Raw genomic sequence first — 16,975 nt, forward strand, 5'->3', positions numbered from 1 at the left:
ATCTCTTATGGAGCGTACACACGGTCAGATTTGTCAGACTTGTCAGATTTGTCAGATGAACGACTGAACGACTAAACGATTTGAACGATTTGACCAAAGTTTTGAACGATTTGAACGATTTGAACGATTGAACGATTTTTGACTGCATTAAAATGAATGGAATCGTCCAAGTCTGACTGCAAACCCATCAGATGTCAGATATCGTTATCTGACAAACGGGAACGCGCATCGTTGATCGTCCATCGTTCAGGCATGTCAGATATGAACGATTTTCCTTCAGATATGAACGACTGAACGATTTTTAAATCGTTATCGTCCATATCTGAAGAAAAAATCTGATCGTGTGTATGCACCATTAGATTGCAATGCCATGCTCTCAAAACAAACATCAATAAAAATGCCCTGTGTGAGGATTGAACTCACGACCTTCAGATTATGAGACTGACGCGCTACCTACTGCGCTAACAAGGCTCCCGCCTTATTTACTTCATTTTTGACATGGTGGGATTATTTTTGTTTAACAAAATAATGTCAGTGAAATGTTTTTTTTTTATATTATATGAAACAGTGAAGGACGCAATCGACATCTTCCCATATGGTCTAGCGGTTAGGATTCCTGGTTTTCACCCAGGCGGCCCGGGTTCGACTCCCGGTATGGGAATACAACCTTATTGCTGTTTTAAGACAGATTCAAAAACAGAGGACCAAAAGATAATAATTGCAGCCAAGTGTTTCCTTCTGTCTGATTGGTACCTGATGTGGTCCCAATTGCACATGTGTGTTGCTTCTTCCAGTTATGACAATATTTATGCCATTATCATTTGTCTTTAACTGAAGACAGGTAAAATTTAAGATGTCCTGAATCTTTGTGAGAAATGGAATTGTGGCTCTTTGATTGCATTGCAAAGCTCTGAGGGAATAAAATCACAAAGAAGACTAGAACAATGCCTTGTGCTCCACTTTCTTCTGTATTGATTCCAATTCTGAGAAATAAATTATCACAATTCCCACTATTCTTGCTCTGAAATCATTCAGAAATAAACAAAAGATTGAGGGCACATGTCATCTTAGAAACAGAAAACTCCACCAATTCTTAGAGGAAAAATTTCCAAATGTTCTATCAATATTGTAAGTAACAGAATAGAGGCTTGGAGATTGCAATGTACCTCTATCAGGGCAAAAAGCATGAAACACAAAATAAAAAATTGTTGTAAATGTGATAAGTGATTTGAACACACCTTTGCCATTAATTAAGGTCTAAAATCCATTGGCGGTAAGATTTCTGAGGACAAAGTTTTGACTATGACCATGAAAAATGATTTCTATTAACTATTTTATATAAATAGGGTCCATCTTGGACAAATTATTTGATATCTTTTCTGATATTGCTGGTCTGAAATCTATTAGTGGTCACGTGAGTTATGAAAGCTTATTTTGAAAAAAAAAAAACAGAATACTCCACTCAACAAGAAAGGTAAAATTTGAATGCAGTCAAGTTTGTTAGACAAAGTGCTGCATCTCTTATGGAGCGTACACACGGTCAGATTTGTCAGACTTGTCAGATTTGTCAGATGAACGACTGAACGACTAAACGATTTGAACGATTTGACCAAAGTTTTGAACGATTTGAACGATTGAACGATTTTTGACTGCATTAAAATGAATGGAATCGTCCAAGTCTGACTGCAAACCCATCAGATGTCAGATATCGTTATCTGACAAACGGGAACGCGCATCGTTGATCGTCCATCGTTCAGGCATGTCAGATATGAACGATTTTCCTTCAGATATGAACGACTGAACGATTTTTAAATCGTTATCGTCCATATCTGAAGAAAAAATCTGATCGTGTGTATGCACCATTAGATTGCAATGCCATGCTCTCAAAACAAACATCAATAAAAATGCCCTGTGTGAGGATTGAACTCACGACCTTCAGATTATGAGACTGACGCGCTACCTACTGCGCTAACAAGGCTCCTGCCTTATTTACTTCATTTTTGAAATGGTGGGATTATTTTTGTTTAACAAAATAATGTCAGTGAAATGTTTTTTTTTATATTATATGAAACAGTGAAGGACGCAATCGACATCTTCCCATATGGTCTAGCGGTTAGGATTCCTGGTTTTCACCCAGGCGGCCCGGGTTCGACTCCCGGTATGGGAATACAACCTTATTGCTGTTTTAAGACAGATTCAAAAACAGAGGACCAAAAGATAATAATTGCAGCCAAGTGTTTCCTTCTGTCTGATTGGTACCTGATGTGGTCCCAATTGCACATGTGTGTTGCTTCTTCCAGTTATGACAATATTTATGCCATTATCATTTGTCTTTAACTGAAGACAGGTAAAATTTAAGATGTCCTGAATCTTTGTGAGAAATGGAATTGTGGCTCTTTGATTGCATTGCAAAGCTCTGAGGGAATAAAATCACAAAGAAGACTAGAACAATGCCTTGTGCTCCACTTTCTTCTGTATTGATTCCAATTCTGAGAAATAAATTATCACAATTCCCACTATTCTTGCTCTGAAATCATTCAGAAATAAACAAAAGATTGAGGGCACATGTCATCTTAGAAACAGAAAACTCCACCAATTCTTAGAGGAAAAATTTCCAAATGTTCTATCAATATTGTAAGTAACAGAATAGAGGCTTGGAGATTGCAATGTACCTCTATCAGGGCAAAAAGCATGAAACACAAAATAAAAAATTGTTGTAAATGTGATAAGTGATTTGAACACACCTTTGCCATTAATTAAGGTCTAAAATCCATTGGCGGTAAGATTTCTGAGGACAAAGTTTTGACTATGACCATGAAAAATGATTTCTATTAACTATTTTATATAAATAGGGTCCATCTTGGACAAATTATTTGATATCTTTTCTGATATTGCTGGTCTGAAATCTATTAGTGGTCACGTGAGTTATGAAAGCTTATTTTGAAAAAAAAAAAGCAGAATACTCCACTCAACAAGAAAGGTAAAATTTGAATGCAGTCAAGTTTGTTAGACAAAGTGCTGCATCTCTTAGATTGCAATGCCATGCTCTCAAAACAAACATCAATAAAAATGCCCTGTGTGAGGATTGAACTCACGACCTTCAGATTATGAGACTGACGCGCTACCTACTGCGCTAACAAGGCTCCTGCCTTATTTACTTCATTTTTGAAATGGTGGGATTATTTTTGTTTAACAAAATAATGTCAGTGAAATGTTTTTTTTTATATTATATGAAACAGTGAAGGACGCAATCGACATCTTCCCATATGGTCTAGCGGTTAGGATTCCTGGTTTTCACCCAGGCGGCCCGGGTTCAACTCCCGGTATGGGAATACAACCCTATTTCTGTTTTAAGACAGATTCAAAAACAGAGGACCAAAAGATAATAATTGCAGCCAAGTGTTTCCTTCTGTCTGATTGGTACCTGATGTGGTCCCAATTGCACATGTGTGTTGCTTCTTCCAGTTATGACAATATTTATGCCATTATCATTTGTCTTTAACTGAAGACAGGTAAAATTTAAGATGTCCTGAATCTTTGTGAGAAATGGAATTGTGGCTCTTTGATTGCATTGCAAAGCTCTGAGGGAATAAAATCACAAAGAAGACTAGAACAATGCCTTGTGCTCCACTTTCTTCTGTATTGATTCCAATTCTGAGAAATAAATTATCACAATTCCCACTATTCTTGCTCTGAAATCATTCAGAAATAAACAAAAGATTGAGGGCACATGTCATCTTAGAAACAGAAAACTCCACCAATTCTTAGAGGAAAAATTTCCAAATGTTCTATCAATATTGTAAGTAACAGAATAGAGGCTTGGAGATTGCAATGTACCTCTATCAGGGCAAAAAGCATGAAACACAAAATAAAAAATTGTTGTAAATGTGATAAGTGATTTGAACACACCTTTGCCATTAATTAAGGTCTAAAATCCATTGGCGGTAAGATTTCTGAGGACAAAGTTTTGACTATGACCATGAAAAATGATTTCTATTAACTATTTTATATAAATAGGGTCCATCTTGGACAAATTATTTGATATCTTTTCTGATATTGCTGGTCTGAAATCTATTAGTGGTCACGTGAGTTATGAAAGCTTATTTTGAAAAAAAAAAAACAGAATACTCCACTCAACAAGAAAGGTAAAATTTGAATGCAGTCAAGTTTGTTAGACAAAGTGCTGCATCTCTTATGGAGCGTACACACGGTCAGATTTGTCAGACTTGTCAGATTTGTCAGATGAACGACTGAACGACTAAACGATTTGAACGATTTGACCAAAGTTTTGAACGATTTGAACGATTTGAACGATTGAACGATTTTTGACTGCATTAAAATGAATGGAATCGTCCAAGTCTGACTGCAAACCCATCAGATGTCAGATATCGTTATCTGACAAACGGGAACGCGCATCGTTGATCGTCCATCGTTCAGGCATGTCAGATATGAACGATTTTCCTTCAGATATGAACGACTGAACGATTTTTAAATCGTTATCGTCCATATCTGAAGAAAAAATCTGATCGTGTGTATGCACCATTAGATTGCAATGCCATGCTCTCAAAACAAACATCAATAAAAATGCCCTGTGTGAGGATTGAACTCACGACCTTCAGATTATGAGACTGACGCGCTACCTACTGCGCTAACAAGGCTCCCGCCTTATTTACTTCATTTTTGACATGGTGGGATTATTTTTGTTTAACAAAATAATGTCAGTGAAATGTTTTTTTTTTATATTATATGAAACAGTGAAGGACGCAATCGACATCTTCCCATATGGTCTAGCGGTTAGGATTCCTGGTTTTCACCCAGGCGGCCCGGGTTCAACTCCCGGTATGGGAATACAACCCTATTTCTGTTTTAAGACAGATTCAAAAACAGAGGACCAAAAGATAATAATTGCAGCCAAGTGTTTCCTTCTGTCTGATTGGTACCTGATGTGGTCCCAATTGCACATGTGTGTTGCTTCTTCCAGTTATGACAATATTTATGCCATTATCATTTGTCTTTAACTGAAGACAGGTAAAATTTAAGATGTCCTGAATCTTTGTGAGAAATGGAATTGTGGCTCTTTGATTGCATTGCAAAGCTCTGAGGGAATAAAATCACAAAGAAGACTAGAACAATGCCTTGTGCTCCACTTTCTTCTGTATTGATTCCAATTCTGAGAAATAAATTATCACAATTCCCACTATTCTTGCTCTGAAATCATTCAGAAATAAACAAAAGATTGAGGGCACATGTCATCTTAGAAACAGAAAACTCCACCAATTCTTAGAGGAAAAATTTCCAAATGTTCTATCAATATTGTAAGTAACAGAATAGAGGCTTGGAGATTGCAATGTACCTCTATCAGGGCAAAAAGCATGAAACACAAAATAAAAAATTGTTGTAAATGTGATAAGTGATTTGAACACACCTTTGCCATTAATTAAGGTCTAAAATCCATTGGCGGTAAGATTTCTGAGGACAAAGTTTTGACTGACCATGAAAAATGATTTCTATTAACTATTTTATATAAATAGGGTCCATCTTGGACAAATTATTTGATATCTTTTCTGATATTGCTGGTCTGAAATCTATTAGTGGTCACGTGAGTTATGAAAGCTTATTTTGAAAAAAAAAAAACAGAATACTCCACTCAACAAGAAAGGTAAAATTTGAATGCAGTCAAGTTTGTTAGACAAAGTGCTGCATCTCTTATGGAGCGTACACACGGTCAGATTTGTCAGACTTGTCAGATTTGTCAGATGAACGACTGAACGACTAAACGATTTGAACGATTTGACCAAAGTTTTGAACGATTTGAACGATTTGAACGATTGAACGATTTTTGACTGCATTAAAATGAATGGAATCGTCCAAGTCTGACTGCAAACCCATCAGATGTCAGATATCGTTATCTGACAAACGGGAACGCGCATCGTTGATCGTCCATCGTTCAGGCATGTCAGATATGAACGATTTTCCTTCAGATATGAACGACTGAACGATTTTTAAATCGTTATCGTCCATATCTGAAGAAAAAATCTGATCGTGTGTATGCACCATTAGATTGCAATGCCATGCTCTCAAAACAAACATCAATAAAAATGCCCTGTGTGAGGATTGAACTCACGACCTTCAGATTATGAGACTGACGCGCTACCTACTGCGCTAACAAGGCTCCCGCCTTATTTACTTCATTTTTGACATGGTGGGATTATTTTTGTTTAACAAAATAATGTCAGTGAAATGTTTTTTTTTTATATTATATGAAACAGTGAAGGACGCAATCGACATCTTCCCATATGGTCTAGCGGTTAGGATTCCTGGTTTTCACCCAGGCGGCCCGGGTTCAACTCCCGGTATGGGAATACAACCCTATTTCTGTTTTAAGACAGATTCAAAAACAGAGGACCAAAAGATAATAATTGCAGCCAAGTGTTTCCTTCTGTCTGATTGGTACCTGATGTGGTCCCAATTGCACATGTGTGTTGCTTCTTCCAGTTATGACAATATTTATGCCATTATCATTTGTCTTTAACTGAAGACAGGTAAAATTTAAGATGTCCTGAATCTTTGTGAGAAATGGAATTGTGGCTCTTTGATTGCATTGCAAAGCTCTGAGGGAATAAAATCACAAAGAAGACTAGAACAATGCCTTGTGCTCCACTTTCTTCTGTATTGATTCCAATTCTGAGAAATAAATTATCACAATTCCCACTATTCTTGCTCTGAAATCATTCAGAAATAAACAAAAGATTGAGGGCACATGTCATCTTAGAAACAGAAAACTCCACCAATTCTTAGAGGAAAAATTTCCAAATGTTCTATCAATATTGTAAGTAACAGAATAGAGGCTTGGAGATTGCAATGTACCTCTATCAGGGCAAAAAGCATGAAACACAAAATAAAAAATTGTTGTAAATGTGATAAGTGATTTGAACACACCTTTGCCATTAATTAAGGTCTAAAATCCATTGGCGGTAAGATTTCTGAGGACAAAGTTTTGACTATGACCATGAAAAATGATTTCTATTAACTATTTTATATAAATAGGGTCCATCTTGGACAAATTATTTGATATCTTTTCTGATATTGCTGGTCTGAAATCTATTAGTGGTCACGTGAGTTATGAAAGCTTATTTTGAAAAAAAAAAAACAGAATACTCCACTCAACAAGAAAGGTAAAATTTGAATGCAGTCAAGTTTGTTAGACAAAGTGCTGCATCTCTTATGGAGCGTACACACGGTCAGATTTGTCAGACTTGTCAGATTTGTCAGATGAACGACTGAACGACTAAACGATTTGAACGATTTGACCAAAGTTTTGAACGATTTGAACGATTTGAACGATTGAACGATTTTTGACTGCATTAAAATGAATGGAATCGTCCAAGTCTGACTGCAAACCCATCAGATGTCAGATATCGTTATCTGACAAACGGGAACGCGCATCGTTGATCGTCCATCGTTCAGGCATGTCAGATATGAACGATTTTCCTTCAGATATGAACGACTGAACGATTTTTAAATCGTTATCGTCCATATCTGAAGAAAAAATCTGATCGTGTGTATGCACCATTAGATTGCAATGCCATGCTCTCAAAACAAACATCAATAAAAATGCCCTGTGTGAGGATTGAACTCACGACCTTCAGATTATGAGACTGACGCGCTACCTACTGCGCTAACAAGGCTCCTGCCTTATTTACTTCATTTTTGAAATGGTGGGATTATTTTTGTTTAACAAAATAATGTCAGTGAAATGTTTTTTTTTATATTATATGAAACAGTGAAGGACGCAATCGACATCTTCCCATATGGTCTAGCGGTTAGGATTCCTGGTTTTCACCCAGGCGGCCCGGGTTCAACTCCCGGTATGGGAATACAACCCTATTTCTGTTTTAAGACAGATTCAAAAACAGAGGACCAAAAGATAATAATTGCAGCCAAGTGTTTCCTTCTGTCTGATTGGTACCTGATGTGGTCCCAATTGCACATGTGTGTTGCTTCTTCCAGTTATGACAATATTTATGCCATTATCATTTGTCTTTAACTGAAGACAGGTAAAATTTAAGATGTCCTGAATCTTTGTGAGAAATGGAATTGTGGCTCTTTGATTGCATTGCAAAGCTCTGAGGGAATAAAATCACAAAGAAGACTAGAACAATGCCTTGTGCTCCACTTTCTTCTGTATTGATTCCAATTCTGAGAAATAAATTATCACAATTCCCACTATTCTTGCTCTGAAATCATTCAGAAATAAACAAAAGATTGAGGGCACATGTCATCTTAGAAACAGAAAACTCCACCAATTCTTAGAGGAAAAATTTCCAAATGTTCTATCAATATTGTAAGTAACAGAATAGAGGCTTGGAGATTGCAATGTACCTCTATCAGGGCAAAAAGCATGAAACACAAAATAAAAAATTGTTGTAAATGTGATAAGTGATTTGAACACACCTTTGCCATTAATTAAGGTCTAAAATCCATTGGCGGTAAGATTTCTGAGGACAAAGTTTTGACTATGACCATGAAAAATGATTTCTATTAACTATTTTATATAAATAGGGTCCATCTTGGACAAATTATTTGATATCTTTTCTGATATTGCTGGTCTGAAATCTATTAGTGGTCACGTGAGTTATGAAAGCTTATTTTGAAAAAAAAAAAGCAGAATACTCCACTCAACAAGAAAGGTAAAATTTGAATGCAGTCAAGTTTGTTAGACAAAGTGCTGCATCTCTTAGATTGCAATGCCATGCTCTCAAAACAAACATCAATAAAAATGCCCTGTGTGAGGATTGAACTCACGACCTTCAGATTATGAGACTGACGCGCTACCTACTGCGCTAACAAGGCTCCTGCCTTATTTACTTCATTTTTGAAATGGTGGGATTATTTTTGTTTAACAAAATAATGTCAGTGAAATGTTTTTTTTTATATTATATGAAACAGTGAAGGACGCAATCGACATCTTCCCATATGGTCTAGCGGTTAGGATTCCTGGTTTTCACCCAGGCGGCCCGGGTTCAACTCCCGGTATGGGAATACAACCCTATTTCTGTTTTAAGACAGATTCAAAAACAGAGGACCAAAAGATAATAATTGCAGCCAAGTGTTTCCTTCTGTCTGATTGGTACCTGATGTGGTCCCAATTGCACATGTGTGTTGCTTCTTCCAGTTATGACAATATTTATGCCATTATCATTTGTCTTTAACTGAAGACAGGTAAAATTTAAGATGTCCTGAATCTTTGTGAGAAATGGAATTGTGGCTCTTTGATTGCATTGCAAAGCTCTGAGGGAATAAAATCACAAAGAAGACTAGAACAATGCCTTGTGCTCCACTTTCTTCTGTATTGATTCCAATTCTGAGAAATAAATTATCACAATTCCCACTATTCTTGCTCTGAAATCATTCAGAAATAAACAAAAGATTGAGGGCACATGTCATCTTAGAAACAGAAAACTCCACCAATTCTTAGAGGAAAAATTTCCAAATGTTCTATCAATATTGTAAGTAACAGAATAGAGGCTTGGAGATTGCAATGTACCTCTATCAGGGCAAAAAGCATGAAACACAAAATAAAAAATTGTTGTAAATGTGATAAGTGATTTGAACACACCTTTGCCATTAATTAAGGTCTAAAATCCATTGGCGGTAAGATTTCTGAGGACAAAGTTTTGACTATGACCATGAAAAATGATTTCTATTAACTATTTTATATAAATAGGGTCCATCTTGGACAAATTATTTGATATCTTTTCTGATATTGCTGGTCTGAAATCTATTAGTGGTCACGTGAGTTATGAAAGCTTATTTTGAAAAAAAAAAAGCAGAATACTCCACTCAACAAGAAAGGTAAAATTTGAATGCAGTCAAGTTTGTTAGACAAAGTGCTGCATCTCTTAGATTGCAATGCCATGCTCTCAAAACAAACATCAATAAAAATGCCCTGTGTGAGGATTGAACTCACGACCTTCAGATTATGAGACTGACGCGCTACCTACTGCGCTAACAAGGCTCCTGCCTTATTTACTTCATTTTTGAAATGGTGGGATTATTTTTGTTTAACAAAATAATGTCAGTGAAATGTTTTTTTTTATATTATATGAAACAGTGAAGGACGCAATCGACATCTTCCCATATGGTCTAGCGGTTAGGATTCCTGGTTTTCACCCAGGCGGCCCGGGTTCGACTCCCGGTATGGGAATACAACCCTATTTCTGTTTTAAGACAGATTCAAAAACAGAGGACCAAAAGATAATAATTGCAGCCAAGTGTTTCCTTCTGTCTGATTGGTACATGATGTGGTCCCAATTGCACATGTGTGTTGCTTCTTCCAGTTATGACAATATTTATGCCATTATCATTTGTCTTTAACTGAAGACAGGTAAAATTTAAGATGTCCTGAATCTTTGTGAGAAATGGAATTGTGGCTCTTTGATTGCATTGCAAAGCTCTGAGGGAATAAAATCACAAAGAAGACTAGAACAATGCCTTGTGCTCCACTTTCTTCTGTATTGATTCCAATTCTGAGAAATAAATTATCACAATTCCCACTATTCTTGCTCTGAAATCATTCAGAAATAAACAAAAGATTGAGGGCACATGTCATCTTAGAAACAGAAAACTCCACCAATTCTTAGAGGAAAAATTTCCAAATGTTCTATCAATATTGTAAGTAACAGAATAGAGGCTTGGAGATTGCAATGTACCTCTATCAGGGCAAAAAGCATGAAACACAAAATAAAAAATTGTTGTAAATGTGATAAGTGATTTGAACACACCTTTGCCATTAATTAAGGTCTAAAATCCATTGGCGGTAAGATTTCTGAGGACAAAGTTTTGACTATGACCATGAAAAATGATTTCTATTAACTATTTTATATAAATAGGGTCCATCTTGGACAAATTATTTGATATCTTTTCTGATATTGCTGGTCTGAAATCTATTAGTGGTCACGTGAGTTATGAAAGCTTATTTTGAAAAAAAAAAAGCAGAATACTCCACTCAACAAGAAAGGTAAAATTTGAATGCAGTCAAGTTTGTTAGACAAAGTGCTGCATCTCTTAGATTGCAATGCCATGCTCTCAAAACAAACATCAATAAAAATGCCCTGTGTGAGGATTGAACTCACGACCTTCAGATTATGAGACTGACGCGCTACCTACTGCGCTAACAAGGCTCCTGCCTTATTTACTTCATTTTTGAAATGGTGGGATTATTTTTGTTTAACAAAATAATGTCAGTGAAATGTTTTTTTTTATATTATATGAAACAGTGAAGGACGCAATCGACATCTTCCCATATGGTCTAGCGGTTAGGATTCCTGGTTTTCACCCAGGCGGCCCGGGTTCAACTCCCGGTATGGGAATACAACCCTATTTCTGTTTTAAGACAGATTCAAAAACAGAGGACCAAAAGATAATAATTGCAGCCAAGTGTTTCCTTCTGTCTGATTGGTACCTGATGTGGTCCCAATTGCACATGTGTGTTGCTTCTTCCAGTTATGACAATATTTATGCCATTATCATTTGTCTTTAACTGAAGACAGGTAAAATTTAAGATGTCCTGAATCTTTGTGAGAAATGGAATTGTGGCTCTTTGATTGCATTGCAAAGCTCTGAGGGAATAAAATCACAAAGAAGACTAGAACAATGCCTTGTGCTCCACTTTCTTCTGTATTGATTCCAATTCTGAGAAATAAATTATCACAATTCCCACTATTCTTGCTCTGAAATCATTCAGAAATAAACAAAAGATTGAGGGCACATGTCATCTTAGAAACAGAAAACTCCACCAATTCTTAGAGGAAAAATTTCCAAATGTTCTATCAATATTGTAAGTAACAGAATAGAGGCTTGGAGATTGCAATGTACCTCTATCAGGGCAAAAAGCATGAAACACAAAATAAAAAATTGTTGTAAATGTGATAAGTGATTTGAACACACCTTTGCCATTAATTAAGGTCTAAAATCCATTGGCGGTAAGATTTCTGAGGACAAAGTTTTGACTATGACCATGAAAAATGATTTCTATTAACTATTTTATATAAATAGGGTCCATCTTGGACAAATTATTTGATATCTTTTCTGATATTGCTGGTCTGAAATCTATTAGTGGTCACGTGAGTTATGAAAGCTTATTTTGAAAAAAAAAAAGCAGAATACTCCACTCAACAAGAAAGGTAAAATTTGAATGCAGTCAAGTTTGTTAGACAAAGTGCTGCATCTCTTAGATTGCAATGCCATGCTCTCAAAACAAACATCAATAAAAATGCCCTGTGTGAGGATTGAACTCACGACCTTCAGATTATGAGACTGACGCGCTACCTACTGCGCTAACAAGGCTCCTGCCTTATTTACTTCATTTTTGAAATGGTGGGATTATTTTTGTTTAACAAAATAATGTCAGTGAAATGTTTTTTTTTATATTATATGAAACAGTGAAGGACGCAATCGACATCTTCCCATATGGTCTAGCGGTTAGGATTCCTGGTTTTCACCCAGGCGGCCCGGGTTCAACTCCCGGTATGGGAATACAACCCTATTTCTGTTTTAAGACAGATTCAAAAACAGAGGACCAAAAGATAATAATTGCAGCCAAGTGTTTCCTTCTGTCTGATTGGTACCTGATGTGGTCCCAATTGCACATGTGTGTTGCTTCTTCCAGTTATGACAATATTTATGCCATTATCATTTGTCTTTAACTGAAGACAGGTAAAATTTAAGATGTCCTGAATCTTTGTGAGAAATGGAATTGTGGCTCTTTGATTGCATTGCAAAGCTCTGAGGGAATAAAATCACAAAGAAGACTAGAACAATGCCTTGTGCTCCACTTTCTTCTGTATTGATTCCAATTCTGAGAAATAAATTATCACAATTCCCACTATTCTTGCTCTGAAATCATTCAGAAATAAACAAAAGATTGAGGGCACATGTCATCTTAGAAACAGAAAACTCCACCAATTCTTAGAGGAAAAATTTCCAAATGTTCTATCAATATTGTAAGTAACAGAATAGAGGCTTGGAGATTGCAATGTACCTCTATCAGGGCAAAAAGCATGAAACACAAAATAAAAAATTGTTGTAAATGTGATAAGTGATTTGAACACACCTTTGCCATTAATTAAGGTCTAAAATCCATTGGCGGTAAGATTTCTGAGGACAAAGTTTTGACTATGACCATGAAAAATGATTTCTATTAACTATTTTATATAAATAGGGTCCATCTTGGACAAATTATTTGATATCTTTTCTGATATTGCTGGTCTGAAATCTATTAGTGGTCACGTGAGTTATGAAAGCTTATTTTGAAAAAAAAAAAACAGAATACTCCACTCAACAAGAAAGGTAAAATTTGAATGCAGTCAAGTTTGTTAGACAAAGTGCTGCATCTCTTATGGAGCGTACACACGGTCAGATTTGTCAGACTTGTCAGATTTGTCAGATGAACGACTGAACGACTAAACGATTTGAACGATTTGACCAAAGTTTTGAACGATTTGAACGATTTGAACGATTGAACGATTTTTGACTGCATTAAAATGAATGGAATCGTCCAAGTCTGACTGCAAACCCATCAGATGTCAGATATCGTTATCTGACAAACGGGAACGCGCATCGTTGATCGTCCATCGTTCAGGCATGTCAGATATGAACGATTTTCCTTCAGATATGAACGACTGAACGATTTTTAAATCGTTATCGTCCATATCTGAAGAAAAAATCTGATCGTGTGTATGCACCATTAGATTGCAATGCCATGCTCTCAAAACAAACATCAATAAAAATGCCCTGTGTGAGGATTGAACTCACGACCTTCAGATTATGAGACTGACGCGCTACCTACTGCGCTAACAAGGCTCCTGCCTTATTTACTTCATTTTTGAAATGGTGGGATTATTTTTGTTTAACAAAATAATGTCAGTGAAATGTTTTTTTTTATATTATATGAAACAGTGAAGGACGCAATCGACATCTTCCCATATGGTCTAGCGGTTAGGATTCCTGGTTTTCACCCAGGCGGCCCGGGTTCGACTCCCGGTATGGGAATACAACCTTATTGCTGTTTTAAGACAGATTCAAAAACAGAGGACCAAAAGATAATAATTGCAGCCAAGTGTTTCCTTCTGTCTGATTGGTACCTGATGTGGTCCCAATTGCACATGTGTGTTGCTTCTTCCAGTTATGACAATATTTATGCCATTATCATTTGTCTTTAACTGAAGACAGGTAAAATTTAAGATGTCCTGAATCTTTGTGAGAAATGGAATTGTGGCTCTTTGATTGCATTGCAAAGCTCTGAGGGAATAAAATCACAAAGAAGACTAGAACAATGCCTTGTGCTCCACTTTCTTCTGTATTGATTCCAATTCTGAGAAATAAATTATCACAATTCCCACTATTCTTGCTCTGAAATCATTCAGAAATAAACAAAAGATTGAGGGCACATGTCATCTTAGAAACAGAAAACTCCACCAATTCTTAGAGGAAAAATTTCCAAATGTTCTATCAATATTGTAAGTAACAGAATAGAGGCTTGGAGATTGCAATGTACCTCTATCAGGGCAAAAAGCATGAAACACAAAATAAAAAATTGTTGTAAATGTGATAAGTGATTTGAACACACCTTTGCCATTAATTAAGGTCTAAAATCCATTGGCGGTAAGATTTCTGAGGACAAAGTTTTGACTATGACCATGAAAAATGATTTCTATTAACTATTTTATATAAATAGGGTCCATCTTGGACAAATTATTTGATATCTTTTCTGATATTGCTGGTCTGAAATCTATTAGTGGTCACGTGAGTTATGAAAGCTTATTTTGAAAAAAAAAAAGCAGAATACTCCACTCAACAAGAAAGGTAAAATTTGAATGCAGTCAAGTTTGTTAGACAAAGTGCTGCATCTCTTAGATTGCAATGCCATGCTCTCAAAACAAACATCAATAAAAATGCCCTGTGCGAGGATTGAACTCACGACCTTCAGATTATGAGACTGACGCGCTACCTACTGCGCTAACAAGGCTCCTGCCTTATTTACTTCATTTTTGAAATGGTGGGATTATTTTTGTTTAACAAAATAATGTCAGTGAAATGTTTTTTTTTATATTATATGAAACAGTGAAGGACGCAATCGACATCTTCCCATATGGTCTAGCGGTTAGGATTCCTGGTTTTCACCCAGGCGGCCCGGGTTCGACTCCCGGTATGGGAATACAACCCTATTTCTGTTTTAAGACAGATTCAAAAACAGAGGACCAAAAGATAATAATTGCAGCCAAGTGTTTCCTTCTGTCTGATTGGTACCTGATGTGGTCCCAATTGCACATGTGTGTTGCTTCTTCCAGTTATGACAATATTTATGCCATTATCATTTGTCTTTAACTGAAGACAGGTAAAATTTAAGATGTCCTGAATCTTTGTGAGAAATGGAATTGTGGCTCTTTGATTGCATTGCAAAGCTCTGAGGGAATAAAATCACAAAGAAGACTAGAACAATGCCTTGTGCTCCACTTTCTTCTGTATTGATTCCAATTCTGAGAAATAAATTATCACAATTCCCACTATTCTTGCTCTGAAATCATTCAGAAATAAACAAAAGATTGAGGGCACATGTCATCTTAGAAACAGAAAACTCCACCAATTCTTAGAGGAAAAATTTCCAAATGTTCTATCAATATTGTAAGTAACAGAATAGAGGCTTGGAGATTGCAATGTACCTCTATCAGGGCAAAAAGCATGAAACACAAAATAAAAAATTGTTGTAAATGTGATAAGTGATTTGAACACACCTTTGCCATTAATTAAGGTCTAAAATCCATTGGCGGTAAGATTTCTGAGGACAAAGTTTTGACTATGACCATGAAAAATGATTTCTATTAACTATTTTATATAAATAGGGTCCATCTTGGACAAATTATTTGATATCTTTTCTGATATTGCTGGTCTGAAATCTATTAGTGGTCACGTGAGTTATGAAAGCTTATTTTGAAAAAAAAAAAGCAGAATACTCCACTCAACAAGAAAGGTAAAATTTGAATGCAGTCAAGTTTGTTAGACAAAGTGCTGCATCTCTTAGATTGCAATGCCATGCTCTCAAAACAAACATCAATAAAAATGCCCTGTGTGAGGATTGAACTCACGACCTTCAGATTATGAGACTGACGCGCTACCTACTGCGCTAACAAGGCTCCTGCCTTATTTACTTCATTTTTGAAATGGTGGGATTATTTTTGTTTAACAAAATAATGTCAGTGAAATGTTTTTTTTTATATTATATGAAACAGTGAAGGACGCAATCGACATCTTCCCATATGGTCTAGCGGTTAGGATTCCTGGTTTTCACCCAGGCGGCCCGGGTTCAACTCCCGGTATGGGAATACAACCCTATTTCTGTTTTAAGACAGATTCAAAAACAGAGGACCAAAAGATAATAATTGCAGCCAAGTGTTTCCTTCTGTCTGATTGGTACCTGATGTGGTCCCAATTGCACATGTGTGTTGCTTCTTCCAGTTATGACAATATTTATGCCATTATCATTTGTCTTTAACTGAAGACAGGTAAAATTTAAGATGTCCTGAATCTTTGTGAGAAATGGAATTGTGGCTCTTTGATTGCATTGCAAAGCTCTGAGGGAATAAAATCACAAAGAAGACTAGAACAATGCCTTGTGCTCCACTTTCTTCTGTATTGATTCCAATTCTGAGAAATAAATTATCACAATTCCCACTATTCTTGCTCTGAAATCATTCAGAAATAAACAAAAGATTGAGGGCACATGTCATCTTAGAAACAGAAAACTCCACCAATTCTTAGAGGAAAAATTTCCAAATGTTCTATCAATATTGTAAGTAACAGAATAGAGGCTTGGAGATTGCAATGTACCTCTATCAGGGCAAAAAGCATGAAACACAAAATAAAAAATTGTTGTAAATGTGATAAGTGATTTGAACACACCTTTGCCATTAATTAA

At 36.1% G+C, this 16,975-nt stretch overlaps 26 non-coding genes across 26 annotated transcripts; 13 read left to right on the forward strand and 13 right to left on the reverse strand.

Annotated features, from left to right (window-relative positions):
• Positions 1 to 398: 398 nt before the first annotated feature.
• Positions 399 to 471, reverse strand: TRNAM-CAU (transfer RNA methionine (anticodon CAU)). The gene has a single exon. It is a non-coding gene; the product is annotated as a tRNA-Met (tRNA).
• A 118-nt stretch (positions 472 to 589) lies between these two features.
• Positions 590 to 661, forward strand: TRNAE-UUC (transfer RNA glutamic acid (anticodon UUC)). Its single transcript has one exon. It is a non-coding gene; the product is annotated as a tRNA-Glu (tRNA).
• A 1,244-nt stretch (positions 662 to 1,905) lies between these two features.
• Positions 1,906 to 1,978, reverse strand: TRNAM-CAU (transfer RNA methionine (anticodon CAU)). Its single transcript has one exon. It is a non-coding gene; the product is annotated as a tRNA-Met (tRNA).
• A 117-nt stretch (positions 1,979 to 2,095) lies between these two features.
• TRNAE-UUC (transfer RNA glutamic acid (anticodon UUC)) lies at positions 2,096 to 2,167 on the forward strand. Its single transcript has one exon. It is a non-coding gene; the product is annotated as a tRNA-Glu (tRNA).
• Positions 2,168 to 3,070: 903 nt separating this feature from the next.
• Positions 3,071 to 3,143, reverse strand: TRNAM-CAU (transfer RNA methionine (anticodon CAU)). Its single transcript has one exon. It is a non-coding gene; the product is annotated as a tRNA-Met (tRNA).
• Positions 3,144 to 3,260: 117 nt separating this feature from the next.
• On the forward strand, positions 3,261 to 3,332 carry TRNAE-UUC (transfer RNA glutamic acid (anticodon UUC)). Its single transcript has one exon. It is a non-coding gene; the product is annotated as a tRNA-Glu (tRNA).
• Positions 3,333 to 4,585: 1,253 nt separating this feature from the next.
• On the reverse strand, positions 4,586 to 4,658 carry TRNAM-CAU (transfer RNA methionine (anticodon CAU)). The gene has a single exon. It is a non-coding gene; the product is annotated as a tRNA-Met (tRNA).
• Positions 4,659 to 4,776: 118 nt separating this feature from the next.
• TRNAE-UUC (transfer RNA glutamic acid (anticodon UUC)) lies at positions 4,777 to 4,848 on the forward strand. The gene has a single exon. It is a non-coding gene; the product is annotated as a tRNA-Glu (tRNA).
• Positions 4,849 to 6,099: 1,251 nt separating this feature from the next.
• On the reverse strand, positions 6,100 to 6,172 carry TRNAM-CAU (transfer RNA methionine (anticodon CAU)). The gene has a single exon. It is a non-coding gene; the product is annotated as a tRNA-Met (tRNA).
• Positions 6,173 to 6,290: 118 nt separating this feature from the next.
• Positions 6,291 to 6,362, forward strand: TRNAE-UUC (transfer RNA glutamic acid (anticodon UUC)). The gene has a single exon. It is a non-coding gene; the product is annotated as a tRNA-Glu (tRNA).
• Positions 6,363 to 7,615: 1,253 nt separating this feature from the next.
• TRNAM-CAU (transfer RNA methionine (anticodon CAU)) lies at positions 7,616 to 7,688 on the reverse strand. Its single transcript has one exon. It is a non-coding gene; the product is annotated as a tRNA-Met (tRNA).
• A 117-nt stretch (positions 7,689 to 7,805) lies between these two features.
• TRNAE-UUC (transfer RNA glutamic acid (anticodon UUC)) lies at positions 7,806 to 7,877 on the forward strand. Its single transcript has one exon. It is a non-coding gene; the product is annotated as a tRNA-Glu (tRNA).
• A 903-nt stretch (positions 7,878 to 8,780) lies between these two features.
• Positions 8,781 to 8,853, reverse strand: TRNAM-CAU (transfer RNA methionine (anticodon CAU)). The gene has a single exon. It is a non-coding gene; the product is annotated as a tRNA-Met (tRNA).
• Positions 8,854 to 8,970: 117 nt separating this feature from the next.
• Positions 8,971 to 9,042, forward strand: TRNAE-UUC (transfer RNA glutamic acid (anticodon UUC)). Its single transcript has one exon. It is a non-coding gene; the product is annotated as a tRNA-Glu (tRNA).
• A 903-nt stretch (positions 9,043 to 9,945) lies between these two features.
• On the reverse strand, positions 9,946 to 10,018 carry TRNAM-CAU (transfer RNA methionine (anticodon CAU)). The gene has a single exon. It is a non-coding gene; the product is annotated as a tRNA-Met (tRNA).
• A 117-nt stretch (positions 10,019 to 10,135) lies between these two features.
• Positions 10,136 to 10,207, forward strand: TRNAE-UUC (transfer RNA glutamic acid (anticodon UUC)). Its single transcript has one exon. It is a non-coding gene; the product is annotated as a tRNA-Glu (tRNA).
• A 903-nt stretch (positions 10,208 to 11,110) lies between these two features.
• Positions 11,111 to 11,183, reverse strand: TRNAM-CAU (transfer RNA methionine (anticodon CAU)). Its single transcript has one exon. It is a non-coding gene; the product is annotated as a tRNA-Met (tRNA).
• A 117-nt stretch (positions 11,184 to 11,300) lies between these two features.
• On the forward strand, positions 11,301 to 11,372 carry TRNAE-UUC (transfer RNA glutamic acid (anticodon UUC)). Its single transcript has one exon. It is a non-coding gene; the product is annotated as a tRNA-Glu (tRNA).
• Positions 11,373 to 12,275: 903 nt separating this feature from the next.
• TRNAM-CAU (transfer RNA methionine (anticodon CAU)) lies at positions 12,276 to 12,348 on the reverse strand. The gene has a single exon. It is a non-coding gene; the product is annotated as a tRNA-Met (tRNA).
• Positions 12,349 to 12,465: 117 nt separating this feature from the next.
• On the forward strand, positions 12,466 to 12,537 carry TRNAE-UUC (transfer RNA glutamic acid (anticodon UUC)). The gene has a single exon. It is a non-coding gene; the product is annotated as a tRNA-Glu (tRNA).
• A 1,253-nt stretch (positions 12,538 to 13,790) lies between these two features.
• Positions 13,791 to 13,863, reverse strand: TRNAM-CAU (transfer RNA methionine (anticodon CAU)). Its single transcript has one exon. It is a non-coding gene; the product is annotated as a tRNA-Met (tRNA).
• A 117-nt stretch (positions 13,864 to 13,980) lies between these two features.
• Positions 13,981 to 14,052, forward strand: TRNAE-UUC (transfer RNA glutamic acid (anticodon UUC)). The gene has a single exon. It is a non-coding gene; the product is annotated as a tRNA-Glu (tRNA).
• A 903-nt stretch (positions 14,053 to 14,955) lies between these two features.
• Positions 14,956 to 15,028, reverse strand: TRNAM-CAU (transfer RNA methionine (anticodon CAU)). The gene has a single exon. It is a non-coding gene; the product is annotated as a tRNA-Met (tRNA).
• A 117-nt stretch (positions 15,029 to 15,145) lies between these two features.
• On the forward strand, positions 15,146 to 15,217 carry TRNAE-UUC (transfer RNA glutamic acid (anticodon UUC)). The gene has a single exon. It is a non-coding gene; the product is annotated as a tRNA-Glu (tRNA).
• A 903-nt stretch (positions 15,218 to 16,120) lies between these two features.
• On the reverse strand, positions 16,121 to 16,193 carry TRNAM-CAU (transfer RNA methionine (anticodon CAU)). The gene has a single exon. It is a non-coding gene; the product is annotated as a tRNA-Met (tRNA).
• A 117-nt stretch (positions 16,194 to 16,310) lies between these two features.
• Positions 16,311 to 16,382, forward strand: TRNAE-UUC (transfer RNA glutamic acid (anticodon UUC)). The gene has a single exon. It is a non-coding gene; the product is annotated as a tRNA-Glu (tRNA).
• The last annotated feature ends 593 nt before the right edge of the window (positions 16,383 to 16,975 follow it).

The sequence above is a fragment of the Taudactylus pleione genome, unplaced genomic scaffold (assembly GCF_031769625.1).
Source record: "Taudactylus pleione unplaced genomic scaffold, aTauple2 ptg000248l, whole genome shotgun sequence".
Taxonomy (NCBI): domain Eukaryota; kingdom Metazoa; phylum Chordata; class Amphibia; order Anura; family Myobatrachidae; genus Taudactylus; species Taudactylus pleione.